Source organism: Saccopteryx bilineata, chromosome 5, assembly GCF_036850765.1.
Source record: "Saccopteryx bilineata isolate mSacBil1 chromosome 5, mSacBil1_pri_phased_curated, whole genome shotgun sequence".
Classification (NCBI taxonomy): Eukaryota; Metazoa; Chordata; class Mammalia; order Chiroptera; family Emballonuridae; genus Saccopteryx; species Saccopteryx bilineata.
This window is the reverse complement of record NC_089494.1, coordinates 140,395,577-140,410,621: the sequence shown is the minus strand read 5'-3', so window position 1 is coordinate 140,410,621 and position 15,045 is coordinate 140,395,577. Positions and strand designations below refer to the sequence as shown.

The following is a 15,045-nucleotide window of genomic DNA, read 5'->3' as shown; positions in this document are numbered from 1 at the left end:
AAAAAAAAAAAAGAAATTCAAATTTTCTACTTCACTCATACCTCTTATGACTGGAAATTCACCCTACTTCAGTTCTTTGATCCCTTGGCTGCTGCTCAGCAAACCCCAACCTTAGAGACTGTCTTCAAGTAATAAATGCAAACAGCCTTGTCATAATATCTTAAGGAATAATTAAAATTCCTTTGTCTCACTTATGCCAGCGATGTCAGGTTAATATGTGATGGACAGCTAGAGTCCATTATTTATCTCATTCAGTTGTAGAAAATTCCAGTTGAATATGTAGCCTGTCATAACTGTCACTGTCTCCATCAGAAAGCATTAATTAATCGTGTAATTTACAAAGTATCCATTGACCATTGGAAAACTACACTGCACAATCTCTACTTTCAAGGATTTACCACTGAAGTTAATGAACTGGACTTAGGTCCTCAAAGATATGGCTTTGACATCACAGGAGCCATTGTTGCCCCTGGCTCTGCCACACACAGATGGCCATTGGCTAACGTAAACCACTTATGCTAAATCAAGCCATGAGGTATGTCCTGGAAAATCAGAGTTGAACCAAAGTGCAATAGTTTTTGAGTCCACTAATTCCAATAGCCAGATAGACATACTGTTTGCAGATGAATGGGGTGCTATCGTCAGCATGCTTTACAGTGTCATGCTAGATAGAAATCTACCTCTATCGTGTGGCCACCTCTCCTTTGTTTTTATGTAAAGAAGAAGCTGAAGATAGCTTCCTGTGAAGGCATCTCTGAAGAGCTGAAGCAGCCTGATCAGGTGGTGGAGCAATGTATAGAGCATTGAGTTGGGATGCTGAGATCCAGATTTAAAACCTCAAGGTTGACAACTTGAGTGTGGGCTCACTGGCTGGAGCATGGGGTCACTGGCTTAAGCCTAAAGGTCACTGGCCAGAAGCCTAAGGTAGCTGGCTTGAGCAAGGGGTCACTGGCCTGGCTGGAGCCCCTGGTCAAGGCACGTATGAGAAGCAATCAATGAACAACTAAAGTGCCACAACTATGAGTTGATGCTTCTCATCTCTCTCCCTTGTCTCTGTCTCTGGCTTTTGAAAAAAAAGAGAAAAGAAAAAGAACTGAGGCAGTTGAATTTGCCGGAGGTAAGCTCAAGTTAATGGAGATGATTGAGCATAAAACAGGGTAGGAATAGGGACTTAGGCTTTCTCCTTTTGGTTCCTTAGATCTGACTTTTGTCGATATGCAAAAGGAAAAAAAAAGATGTGGCTTTTTTAGAGCCAAAAGCATAGTATCATCCTTGATTTCAAACTCCTTTAACATGAGGACATCTGACTCAGTCACATTTGTCTTTAATATACCTCTATGAAGTCTACAGTATTTCACAAGTGGAGGTATTACCATTAAACCAGGAGATATTACTGATTAATGAGTATGTACAAGTTTATCTAGAAAAGAAGTCTCAGTGAAAAGGAATGAAGGGGCCCTGGCCGGTAGCTCAGTGGATAAATCATTGGCTGGTTTGTGAATGTCCCAAGTTTGATTCCTAGTAAGACACACAGGAGAAGCATCCATCTGCTTTACTCCCTCTTCATGTCCCCCTTCTTTCCCTCTTCCCCTCCCATAGTCAGTGGCTCTGTTGGTTTGAGCATGATCCTGGGCACTGAGGATAGCTCAGTTGGTCCAAGCATCAGCCTCAGGCGCTGAGGATAGTTCCGTTGTACAGAGCATTGGCCCTAGACTGGAGTTGCCAGGTGGATACTGGTCAGGGTGTGTGCAGGAGTCTGTCTCACTATCTCCTCTACTCTCACCTAAAAAAAAAAAAAAAAAAAAAAGAAAGAAAGAATGAAGAATTTTTGCAAATGAGCATATGAAAAAGATATTATAAACCAAAGATTTATGAATTCTGCATATTAAATATAAATGGCTATTAAAATATTTTATTACAATTAAAAAGAATAACTAAATTAGACCCTGTCATTATGAACCTAGAATTTTTTTTTTTTTTTACAGAGATAGAGAGAGAGTCAGAGAGAGGGATAGATAGGGACAGACAGACAGGAATGGAGAGAGATGAGAAGTATCAGTCATCAGTTTTTTGTTGTGACACCTTAGTTGTTTATTGATTGCTTTCTCATATGTGCCTTGACCGCAGGCCTTCAGCAGACTGAGTAACCCCTTGCTGGAGCCAGCGACCTTGGGTCGAAGCTGGTGAGCTTTTGCTCAAACCAGATGAGCCCACGCTCAAGCTGGCGACCTCGAGGTCTCGAACCTGGGTCCTCCGCATCCCAGTCTGACGTTCTATCCACTGCACCACCACCTGGTCGGGCTGAATCCAGAATTTATACAAAAACTTATGAAACTAAGATGTAGTAAATCCAAAGTAGAAAATTCACCAATTAGCTCCAGTTGAAGCCTTTGCTTCATTTTGCAGTTTCAGCAGGGGGACAATACATGCTATTATGGTGAAAATAATATTGGTAGTGGACAAAAAAAAATAATGAAAGGTATTAAGAGGGTTCAAGTTTATCTGATGGTTGCAGCTGTCATGTTCTAAGGCAATTCCCTGCCATCTAGTTCCCCAAGTTTACTGTTTGACTTTTGAAAAACTAATTTGAAAATTCATGATGGGGAGGGCTCAGTGAAGAGTCATTGTGTTGAAGAAATTTCTTCCTGAAGCAGAAGGAACACGTGGGCCCTACCTCTTTTAACATGATGGAGTGCTTGGGTTCCTGAAGGTGGGTTTGTAGGGCTGGGTGTTCTTCCTCTGCTCAGATTATTGTTGATGCTTTACTAGAAAGGAATATTGAAGTCTTTTAGATGAAACCATATGAAATTGACATTTAACTATACCGCTCACAAAAATTAGGGGATATTTCAAAATGAATATAAAGCGATAAAAGAATCATTTGATTTATTTTTATTAAAGAAGAATATCAGAAAAGCAAATGACAAATCAAAGAAAGCTGTTCAATTATGCAAATGAGTTGCAAAACCAACCTTTATTTCATTGGTGAAAATGCACTATACAAAAGGCTGAAAGTACTAGAGTATCCGCATGTTCCCTGATCCCCTTGTTTTTGTGAACAGTTTTTATGTCAAAAATAGCTCAGTAACTGCATTCATGTCATTCATGCCAGTAAATTCCAAAAGTAATAATGATAATGAGTTCCTTGTTTTCTTTTTTGTGTGTGTGATGGAGACAAAGAGAGGGTCACACAGACAGGCAGAAAGGAGAGAAATGAGATGCATCATTTCTTTATTGCGCCACCTTAGTTGTTCATTGATTGCTTTCTCATATGTGTCTTGATGGGGGGGGGGCGCTATAGCACAGCAAGTGACCCCTTGCTCAAGCCAGCGACCTTGGGCTTCAAGCTAGCAACCTTTGGGCTCAAGCCAGCAACCATGGGGTCATGTTTATGATTCCGCACTCAAGCCGGATGAGCCTATGCTCAAGCTGGCAATCTCTGGGTTTCAAACCTGGGTCCTCTCAAGCCAGCGACCTCAGGATTTTAAACCTGGGTCCTCGGCATCCCAGTCTGACACTCTATCCACTGTACCACCACCTGGTCAGGTAAGTTCCTTGTTTCTTAAGAGTTCTTTCTATAGTCTTATTTTTCACAACCAAAATATTCTGCATATTTTAAGATCCCTTGACATCTTCATTTTACAGAATTTTTATTGATTCATAATAAGCTTTACCCTTCCTCTATTAATATAGGTTAGAAGATTTACTCATTTAGTTTAAATAATATATATATACACACAGCAAATGAGGCAGACAAGGACCCTACTTTTAGAAGTTTACCATTAAGGAATGAAGAGTCAATGGGAGATATTATTGTCGATTTAATTTGATGGGAAACGAGGTGGAAAGTTTTAAAGACATTATTCCCTTAATACCTACTTCACCCTTTACCGATTCCAGCTTTAGGACTTTAGAAGTCTTCTGGAGGCTCCTTTGCATTCTCTGAAGGAATGTTAAAAGTCCTAATTTGGGGTAATTTTGTTTTACTCAAGACTTGTGTCATGGTTTCTCACCAAAGCATTCTGCCTGCCCCCAGGAAGAAAAGTGTTGATTAAAAAACAAACAAACCAAACCAAAAAACCCCACAAACAAACCAAGAACAAAAAAAAACCCCATGCCCTCTTACGTTGTCCACCTAGCAGGAACTGGAAGGGCCACCTGGTCAGCCAGTTACTTCACTTTAAATCTGAAGTAGGGCACAGAAGCCCCAGCCTATGCCTGCAGACTGAGATGGATGGCATCCTTCTCTTTACCTGCCGGAAGCTGATCTCACTTGTTTTCAGTTGGGGTGGATGCTTAGGTCAGTAAGTACTTCTGTGAGTCAAAAATGAACATATTCAGCCTGACCTGTGGTGGCACAGTGGATAAAGCGTCGACCTAGAAATGCTGAGGTTGCCAGTTCAAAACCCTGGGCTTGCCTGATCAAGGCACATATGGGAGTTGATGCTTCCAGCTCCTCCCCCCCTTCTCTCTCTCTGTCTCTCCCTCTCCTCTCGAAAATGAATAAATAAATAAAAATTTTAAAAAAAGGTTTCCAAACAAACAAACAAACAAAAAACCAAAAATGAACATATTCAAAAAGAAAAAAGAAAAAAATTTTTTAAGTGACCACATTTATGTTTGAGAAGATTTAAATCAAGTTTGTAGTTATAGTAAACAATCACAAACTACTGTAGATGCAATTAAAGGCATTTTTCTTTAGGGGAAGCTTCTTTGTCTTTTTATATTATTCCCCCCTGCCACGCTCATTATAAAAATACTACTTTCTTTAATGCTTACAATCTGAACTTTATGATTTTATGCTGTGAATATGTAAATGAATTTTGTTAAAATCAAAGAATAGTTAATAGGATTACTTTATCCTGTGAATAGAAGTGGTTTAAGATTTTTAAAGAAAATAGTTGCTTTGCTCATGATTTAACTGAACCGGGTTATCTGACTTCTGACATTTAAAATCCCATACTCCTCTTTCTGCGACCAATGAATAATTGCTTTAAATTGTACACATTGAAGATTGATGAAATAGAACCATAATGTGATTCTCTTAAATAGTTAGAATTTAAATGTATTTCTCACTTAATAATATGAGAGGTTTTTAGTTTTGTTTTGTTTTTAAAGTTCACTGTGGCATTTGGTAGCTACCAGAGAAGCATGTGGGTTTGGAAGGACATCTTAGGTCAATCCTGAAAGCCCGGAGAAGAACTGAGCTGGCAGAATATAATCCTGCCAGTTGAAATTCAGCCAGCCTTTGAAATTTATTCTCATCTGAAAAGTACTCTGGGACTTTTTAATAATGTAGCAGACATGCTTCCTGGGAGCCCTCTTTCTGATGTTTTTCTAACTATTCATTGGCCAGGATGACTTATTTACTTGAAAGATGTTATGATCGAGGTTGGACTCCATTATATTATGATCTCTTTTCTTTCTGTGTATTATTTTAATTTGAAAATGCCCATGTCTATTATTGAGTATTTTTCCTATTTCACAGATTGGTAAACTGAGAGACATGATTTTGATGGGTTTAAGTGTCGGGGGTTAGGTGTCCATTTAGCTTTATCTTCTATCCATTGCAGGTCATATAAGACAGCTGCACTGCAGGGCATTTTCTCTGAGTCCTACTTCTGTTTGCCATTCCTCAACAAATGTATATTGAAGAGCATTCATACGCTAGGCAATTCAAGTGTGGACTAGGCAATTCAAGTGTGGACGGCACTCAGCCATGCCCTCAGGTCTAGTGGGAGATAAGGCACAGGATTGCTTTATAGCAGGGGTCCCCAAACTTCCTACACAGGGGCCAGTTCACTGCCCCTCAGATATTTGGAGGGCCAGACTATAAAAAAAACTATGAACAAATCCCTATGTACACGGCACATATCTTATTTTAAAGTAAAAAACAAAATAGGAACAAATACAATATTTAAAATAAAGAATAAGTAAATTTAAATCAACAAACTGGCCAGTATTTCAATGAGGACTATACTCCTCTCACTGACCACCAATGAAAGAGGTGCCCCTTCTGGAAGTGCGGTGGGGGCTGGATAAATGGCCTCAGGGGGCCGTAGTTTGGGGACCCCTGTTTTATAGGATGGAGGTGCTGACAGAAGGGACAGAGCATGCGGTGGGACCTGAGTAGCTCCCCTGATCCCACAGGGAGCAAGGAGACGAGAGGTGCTCTGGATCAGAGAGGTTACCCAGAGGAGCTGACCCTGAAGCTGATTCTTGAAGAATGTGTCAGTGTTTGCCAGACACAAAGGAGTCTGTTGGAAGCAGAGAGATTGTGGCCTGAGAAGTGGTCCGCAGATAGTTTAATAAGCCTGCAGCACCGCATGTGTGGATGGGGTGGTGGGGGTCAGGCATGCTGGGAAGAGAGGGAGCTAGGCAGACCAGTCAGGGACCCGGTATGTCAGGTTCAGATGTCTGGATTTCATCTTGAGGACAGTGGGAAGCAACTGAGAGATTATAATTAAGGGAAACTGACATGATAACAATTGCATTTTAGGCAAGTCCCTTGAGAAGGGTTTGAACTGTATCTTTTTATAAAGCTGCTTCTAGAGGTCCTTCACTCTTATATAAAGCTGACATGAATTAGAGCCCTAATATGTGCCTACATGTGCTATTGGGCAAATGAGTTTGTAAAATTTGTATTTTTTGAGTTTGCTTACTTTTACTGTTGCAAAATGGTGCTGGGCAGCACCAGGTATATGTGGTTTGTGAAACTGCAAATTACCTTCCTGCTTGGGAAGGGCCATTGTTATGGTAATGTTGCTGGAGGAGAGGTTTTTGCGCCAGAAAGTTTTGAGAAGAGAGAAGGAGAAGAGTGCTGAGAAAGAAGCCATGTTTCAGAGTGAGAGCAGAGAGAATGCAGAGTGATAAGAGAGAAGCCATGTTGGTAGAGAGGGAAGGTGTGCAGATGGGGAACCAGAGAAGAGGGGCTTTGGGAGCTCCACTGAGACTGGTGGGGCCTTTGATTCTAGGAGGAACGGAGAAGATTCTCCTGGTCGTGGAACCAGAGAATGAGTCAGCGGCTTTGGGAGCCCTGTGTGTTTGCTCATCAGCTGGTGTGAGACTTGAATAAAGGAATGGCCCACCATATTTGGGCTCCACTGTTTTTTTATTATCTACCCAAGTTCAGTGGGAACCAGCATGTGCATGGCCACGACGCAGCAGCCACCAGCCCGGCATGTGCCCATGCACTTTTCCCTATACTCTGACCCCTTTCTCTCCATTGTTTTCCTCTGTCCCATCCCATTCTGAGTCTACTATAAGCACAACCAAGTCCAATAGTATAAATAAAATAAGAATACTAAGGCATTTGGGGTATTGTCATCACTGTTATATTCAGCAGCCGAGAGGCCATTTAAAATTGGAAAGAGCCATTTCAGTTGAGGAACAGGGGCAGTGGGCTAGGAACTGACTGGGAAGTCAGGAAGGTTGAGGAAGGGGGTGCTGTCATAATGATGCTCTTTCTGGAAGCCCTCCTGGGAAAGGAAAGAGTCAACCACAGAAGGGTGTAAAAAGTGTGTGGTCCCTAAAGAAGCGTGCGCGGAGAAAACCAAAACGCATGGGGAGAGTTGGCAGGTGGACTTGCTTTCCGCAGGGGCAGAAATATGAGGAGGGCAGGGAAGAGCTTTTCTGCTGTTGAAGGAGGAAGACAGGTTGGGGCTGAAGAGAGATGGGACTGGCAGTGCAGGGGTCTGAAAAGGCGTGTGGTATGTGTAAGGCCAAGAGCTGCCATCGTGGCCATTCACATGCAGGTGCAGGTTCCCATTGGATTCAGGCAATATTGGGCAGATAAAATATATTATGCTCACTTTGTTAAAGATGGCGCTGCACCACGTGGAGGCCGTCACGCAGGTGATATTAAGGTATGTTGGGGGCAGGCTGTGGGCAGGCAGGATCCTTTTAGCCTGGGGCTTGGTTTTGGGATTAAGCCTTCCCCACCCTTTTTGATGTGGTACAATCCAATTATGCCTCAAATAAGTGACTTTGTATCAGAGACTTCCTTATTTTGTATATTGGATTAAAGGTTTTGATTTCTACACTATAAAATGAGGGCAGAACAGGAGCTTGCTCTCTTAGTTCCTGACATTAGCATTAAGAGGAGAGAGCAGAGAGCAGAGAGCAGAGAAAGGCCACATGGAGGAGGCCAGGAGAAGCAGCCAAGATGGTAGAGTGTTGAGTGAGAAGCCAGTTTGTGCAGAGTTTGTGCAGGGAGATGAAGGAGATGGGGAACAGAGGTGAATAAGTCTGGTGAGCTAGAAACCTTTGATTCTAGGAAACTCAGATAAGTCAGTAGCTTTGTGAGCACTGAATGTGAGTGGGTTTTGGAGCCCAGTGTGTGTTTTTACTTGCCCGCCGGGTGCAAGCTAGGATTAAAAATGATGGCCCATCAGTTTTTGGCTTCGTTGTTTCATTACTGACTGCCCGAATACAATGCGAACCTGCAAGGGCCGGGCTGCTGTGATGGTGGCCCTGGCTACTGCCTTTACAGGCAGACGGTAAAGAAATGGCAGAGTCGGAGGATGGTGGGCTATCCTATTTATTAGTGTCTCACCAAGACAGGCAAACCACAAAAGAAGACAAGGGAAAAGCAGAAAACCAGCTTTTCCCATGAAGGGGAAGGGATCAGGGAAGCCCCTGCAATTGTGATAGCAGGAACTGAGAGAGCAAGATCTTGGTCTGTCCCACTTTATAGTATAGAAACCAAAAACCCTTAATCCAATATATAAATGAGGAAGTCTCTGATACAAAGTCACTTATCTGAGGCATAATTGGATTCCTCAATGGAGTGCACCACCCAGATCATGCAATCAGTCAAGGGTGTGGGGAAAAGCTTAGTCTTAAAACTAAACCTTAGGCTACAACTGTCCTGGCCTGCTTACAGCCTGTCCCCCCCCACCCAATACAAATTATAAGCGAGCAAACGTATATATCATATTTAATAACTTATTTGACCAACAGTATGCCTTTTATTTTCCCAGTCAAGTTCTCCTACTGGTAATGGTAGAACAGGACAGTGAGGAAGGAGCCTGAGAAAATAGATATGGTTTGAAGGAGTGTTGGTGTGGGAAGAAGAGGAGACTGTTAAAAAGAATTTCCATAGCCCTGGCTGGTTGGCTCAGTGGTAGAGTGTCGGCCTGCTGTGCAGGAGTCCCGGGTTCGATTCCTGGCCAGGGCACACAGGAGAAGCGCCCATCTGCTTCTCCACCCCTCCCCCTCTCCTTCCTCTCTGTCTCTCTCTTCCCCTCCTGCAGCCAAGGCTCCATTGGAGCAAAGTTGGCCCGGGCACTGAGGATGGCTCCAAGGCCTCTGCCTCAGGCGCTAGAATGGCTCTGGTTGCAACAGAGCGACGCCCCAGATGGGCAGAGCATCCCCCCCTGGTGGGCATGCCGGGTGGATCCCGGGCGGGCACATGCGGGAGTCTATCTGACTGCCACCCCATTTCCAACTTAAGGAAAAAAAAAAGAATTTCCACAGAGGCCCTATGGGAGTGTAGTGTAAAGGCAGTAGCCAGGGCCACTATCACAGCCTCCTGGCCCATGCAGGTTCACATTGGATTCGGACAGTCAGTGGTAAAGAAACAACGGAGCCAAAAACTGATGGGCCATTATCTTTAATCCTAGCTTGCACCCGGCGGGCAAGTAAAAACACACACTGGGCTCCAAAACCCACTCACATTCAGTGCTCACAAAGCTACTGACTTATCCGAGTTTCCTAGAATCAAAGGTTTCTAGCTCACCAGACTTATTCACCTCTGTTCCCCATCTCCTTCATCTCCCTGCACAAACTCGACACAAACTGGCTTCTCACTCAGCACTCCACCATCTTGGCTGCTTCTCCTGGCCTCCTCCACATGGCCTTTCTCTGCTCTCCTCTCTGCTCCCTCCTCTAATGATAATCTCAGGAACCAAGAGAGCAAGCTCCCGTTCTGCCCCCACTTTATAGTGTAGATTCATAACCTTTAATCCAATATATGAAATAGGGAAGTTTCTAATACAAAGTCACTTATCTGGGGCATGATGGGATTGTACCACCCCACATCAAAATGGGTGGGAAAGGCTTAATCCTAAAACCAAGCCCCAGGCTACAAGGATCCTGCCTGCCCACAGCCCACAGAGACACACATTAATATCACCTGGGCAATGGCCTCCATGTGGGCAGCGCCATCTTTAACAAAGTGAGCATAATACATTTTAGCCGCCCAACATGTAGATACCACGGGTCAATGATGACTGAGGCAGCAAGGCTGGGAATTGTGTTCAGCAGGGCATAGCGAGGGTTCAGGAGGCTGGCCTGGCTGGGGGAGAGGTCTAGTTGCTGGTGTGGGAGAGGATAAGTGGTTAAAGGAGTTGAGAGAAGGGTGGGGAGTGATAACGATCTCAACCCTTTTAGGAATTGATGTGTAAGAGTGAGGGGACTGAAGTGGGCAGAGGAGGGACTGTACGAACAAGAAAGGCTGATCGGAAGGATGAGAACAGAGTTAGAGTTGAAGATTTCAGACAGGGAGCAACAGTTGTGAGCAATGCTAAGCTCCAAAGAATGTCCCATCCTGTGGGTGGAGTGCAGGCAAGGACCGAACAACCTGGAGGCAAAGGTGTGACAGGCTTGTCCTGAGGGCACTGAAGCCACTGGGAATGTTGACAAAAGTTAGAGTGAAGAGAGAGTGGGAGTAGGGCTCAGATATCATCAGTGAACAATGTAGTTATTATCTGAATCAAGAGTGAAGATTAATATAACTGGAATGAGCTCCTCTAGAGAGGAAAGCTTCTTATTTGCATTATAAATATTAAATGTAACTTAAAATCTGATTTTAATCACAATTTCTCACAATGCATCTTAAGGTTTTGGAAAAGGTTAAAAGTAGGAATCTGTTGGAATTCTGAAAGTATCCTGAAAACTCTGCCTGTAAATATTCCCTGTCATCCATCTCTGGGATGGCTTCCGGAAAGATGCCGTCCTTTCTCCTTGGGTGAGCTTCACCTTCCTACAGCGATACAACCAGAAGAAGTCTTCTGCAGAGCAGCCTATGAACTGAAAACTTCCTTAAGATCTTTTATTTTGCGGGTGTATGGCCTGGAGCCGCCATCGTGGCCATTCACATGCAGCTTCCCATTGGAGTTGGGCAGATAGTAAAGAAATGGCGGAGTCGGAGGATGGTGAGCCATTCTGTTTATTGGTGTCTCACCAAGACAGGTAAGCCACAAGAGAAGCCAAGAGAAAAGCAGAAAACATGAAGGGCAAGGGATCAGGGAGGCCCCAGCAATGGTGATAGCAGGAACTGAGAAAGAGCAAGCTCCCGGTCTGCCCCACTTTATAGTGTAGAAATCAAAACCTTTTAATCCAATTTACAAACAAAGAAGTCTCCGATACAAAGTCACTTATCTGAGGCATAATGGGATTCCTCATGAGACTGCACCACCCACATCATGCAATCAGTCAAGGGTGTGGGGAAAAGCTTAGTCTTAAAACTAAGCCTCAGGCTATAAGGACCCAGCCTGCTTACAGCCTGTCCCCCCCACACAATGCAAACTATAAGGAGCAAACATATATATCAATTTACAAACTTATTTGACGAACAGGTGGATTAAAATATTTCTAGTAGGGATAGCAAGTTGTTCTCTCTTTTCAAAGCTTGTTTTCCATCTATCATCTTTGTGGTTGTCCTGTCTTTAAATTTTATAGTGCCACCCCCTGACACCACCACCAATCTGGACCAGTAACCCGGAGCTCAGTATCACTCATTTTATCCTTCATGTCACAAACTGGATCCATCCAAATATCCATTTCTGTGTCCTGGCAGCTTAAGTTGGTCATGCAGAGTTTCCCAAAGACCCTTGTGGTTCTGGCTGTAAAGGAAATCCACTTGCCCAATGTCATCCTAGTAACTGAAAAGGGTTTAGTCAGTGTAACTGTAAACAGATTAAGGAGAAGAGTGGGGAGGCAGTGGGTGTTCTTACATTCCTCTAGAGTTAAACTATCCTATTAACTTCTTAAAATCCTGGCAGAATTTGACCCACATTGTTTATGGAACTTTTTCATATCTACTGGAATTTGATTTGTAGCTAATATGGTGATTTCAAACACGTAGCAACTCATTGCACAGATCTGTTTTCTGGATAGGAAAAAACTACCAGGTGGTGGTTGAGGGGGTCTGAATTAAATTCAACAGTTCGGATATTGCCGCCTGAGTGTGAGACACTGCCTGGTGCAGCCATTTCTGGAAGTCTTCATGGTGAGTGGAGAGGGGTACAGGACACTTCCTTTGGTTTAAACAAAAAGGTGCTCTAAAATATTCTTATTTAAGTAATCTCTGGAAATATACAGACATTTAGGACTTTCGTTGCAGCATCCTGTGAACCAAAAATCTGCCTCCTACTTGCTATAAACTGCACTTCAAAATGCACCTATTGGGCAGATAAAATGTATTATGCTCACTTTGTTAAAGATGACGCTGCCCACGTGGAGGCTGTTGCCCAGATGATATTAATGTGTATTGGGGGCAGGCTATGGGCAGGCAGGATCGTTGTAGCCTGGGGCTTAGTTTTAGGACTAAGCCTTTCCCACCCTTTTTGATGTGGGATGGTACAATCCCATCATGCCTCAGAAAGTGACTCTGTATTAGAGACTTCCCTATTTTGTATATTGGATTAAAGGTTTGGATTTCTTTTTTTTTTTTTTTTTTTTTTTTTTTTTTTTTGCATTTTTCTGAAGCTGGAAACAGGGAGAGACAGTCAGACAGACTCCCGCATGCGCCCGACCGGGATCCACCCGGCACGCCCACCAGGGGGCGACGCTCTGCCCATCCTGGGCGTCGCCATGTTGCGACCCTCCTGGGTGTCGCCATGTTGCGATCAGAGCCACTCTAGCGCCTGGGGCAGAGGCCACAGAGCCATCCCCAGCACCCGGGCCATCTTTGCTCCAATGGAGCCTTGGCTGCGGGAGGGGAAGAGAGAGACAGAGAGGAAGGCGCGGCGGAGGGGTGGAGAAGCAAATGGGCGCTTCTCCTATGTGCCCTGGCCGGGAATCGAACCCGGGTCCTCCGCACGCTAGGCCGACGCTCTACCGCTGAGCCAACCGGCCAGGGCCAAGGTTTGGATTTCTACACTATAAAATAGGGGCAGAACGGGAGCTTGCTCTCTTGGTTCCTGAGATTAGCATGAGATTAGCAGAGAGATCACAGCAGAAAGCAGAGAAAGGCCGCGTGGAAGAAGCCAGGAGAAGCAGCCAAGATGGTGGAGTGTTGAGTGAGAAGCCAGTTTGTGCAGTTTGTGCAGGGAGAAGGAAGGAGATGGGGAACAGAGGTGAATAAGTCTGGTGAGTTAGAAACCTTTGATTCTAGGAAACTCGGATAAGTCAGTAGCTTTGTGAGCACTGAATGTGAGTGGGTTTTGGAGCCTAGTGTGTGTTTTTACTTGCCCGCCGGGTGCAAGCTAGAATTAAATGTGATGGCCTACCAGTTTTTGGCTCCGTTGTTTCTTTGCCGACTGTCTGAATCCAATGCGAACCTGCATGGGCCAGGCTGCTGTGATGGTGGCCCTGGATACTGGCTTTACAGTACCTAACTGTGCTCATGAAGTCTTGTTTAAGGGCAGTAACTACAGAGGCTCTGTCTTGCCTTTGTTGCCCTGAACGCACTGCCTCCATCCTCCCTTACCCTTTCCTCCCACTCATCAGGAAAGCACCTGGCATTTTGCATCTTTTATTCTACACCCAGAAAACAACACATATGCGCAGGGACTTTTCCTCTCACTTGTAGCCAGCCATGTTGGGCTTGGCAGTCATCAGGATTAGGGGGGCTCAGCATAAAAGCTTGTGTTGATCTCTGCTCCGGGTGTGCTCCGTGGGTCTTAGAGGTCCAGGATGTCTTGTGTGTGAGCTTCAAGGGCTGTCTGTTCTTCAGGTAGACTGTATCACCACTGGTGTCTTCAATTAATAGCTTTTCTCTACTGGCAATTTCACCTTCCAGACCTGACATGGGTTTCTCAGTCCCAAGTGCCTGTTGATGAGACTGATGCCTGGGACACAGATCCACTCTGGGTCTGTGTTGTTAGTCTTGCTTGCCTCCTGGCACAGAGTCCCCCACAGCTGCCCTTGTTACCCTCCCCTTCCCTCAAGGGAGGGGTATGCCCCCTTGGGGCCCCACCTTTGTCTCCTAGGTTCAGGCAGTTTTCCCCTATTTCATATATTGTACATTTCACTCTTTCCTTCCAGTAGATTCCCTCAATTCAATTTTTAATGTCATTGCTAAAGAGTCTGGTTTTTTTTTATGTCACTGAGCTAGAGACTGAACAACTGGCCTGGCACGTTTCCCGTCCGTCCAGGGGTGTGCCGTGTGCAGTGCCCACGTGCTGCTCCATTAGGCAAGTGGATGGCAGTTACCAGCACTCCCCCCCACAGGAGAAACTAGACTACTGATTATGTTTTGTAAACAGAAATGTATTCAGTGCATCTGGTGCCTTAACAGAACATGGCTCTGCTGCACTGCACAATTCGACAAGCTGCTTCAGAGGGCAATTATTTCTGAGAGGAATTTTCACTTAAGATTGAGAAAGGAGCACCGCCGCGCCTTTAAGACCTGTCTGGTCTGCTGTGTCCTTGAGGGGCCTCTACAGGCTCCTGCTGAGATGGGAAGAGCCAATGGTTTGAAACCTGAAGATCCAAAAGTTAGGCACCATTTGGACACTGTCCACATTCCAAGGATATTAAAGCACGTGGACCCAGCCTGTTAAAGTGGGAATTGGGAATTTAAAATTATAATATTTCCCACCTCTCAACACCTTGCCGTCTCCCACTCTATAAACTAGGGTTTTGAAGACAGCCTCTCTCACTCTATTTCAAAGCCAGATGCTCTCTTTCTGGCTGACCTAAAGCAACTCAGATCCAGACATTGGAGTAAGAGGAAATGTGGTTAATGACACCGAGACCACCTCTTCTGAGAAAGAAAAGTGACTGAGTTACGTGGGACAATATTCATTAATAGTCACCTTAAATCTTAAGTCTCTGAATAAAATTATAACATTTCTTATTTCCACTATAACCCCAGGG

General features: G+C 44.4%; 1 protein-coding gene and 1 non-coding gene across 18 annotated transcripts in view; both read left to right on the top strand.

The window, feature by feature from the left end:
* KIAA1217 (KIAA1217 ortholog) overlaps nucleotides 1–15,045 on the top strand; it is a 623,712-nt gene that overhangs the window by 336,960 nt on the left and 271,707 nt on the right. The gene's annotated exons all lie outside the window — the stretch shown is intronic.
* On the top strand, nucleotides 9,103–9,178 carry TRNAS-GCU (transfer RNA serine (anticodon GCU)). The gene has a single exon. It is a non-coding gene; the product is annotated as a tRNA-Ser (tRNA).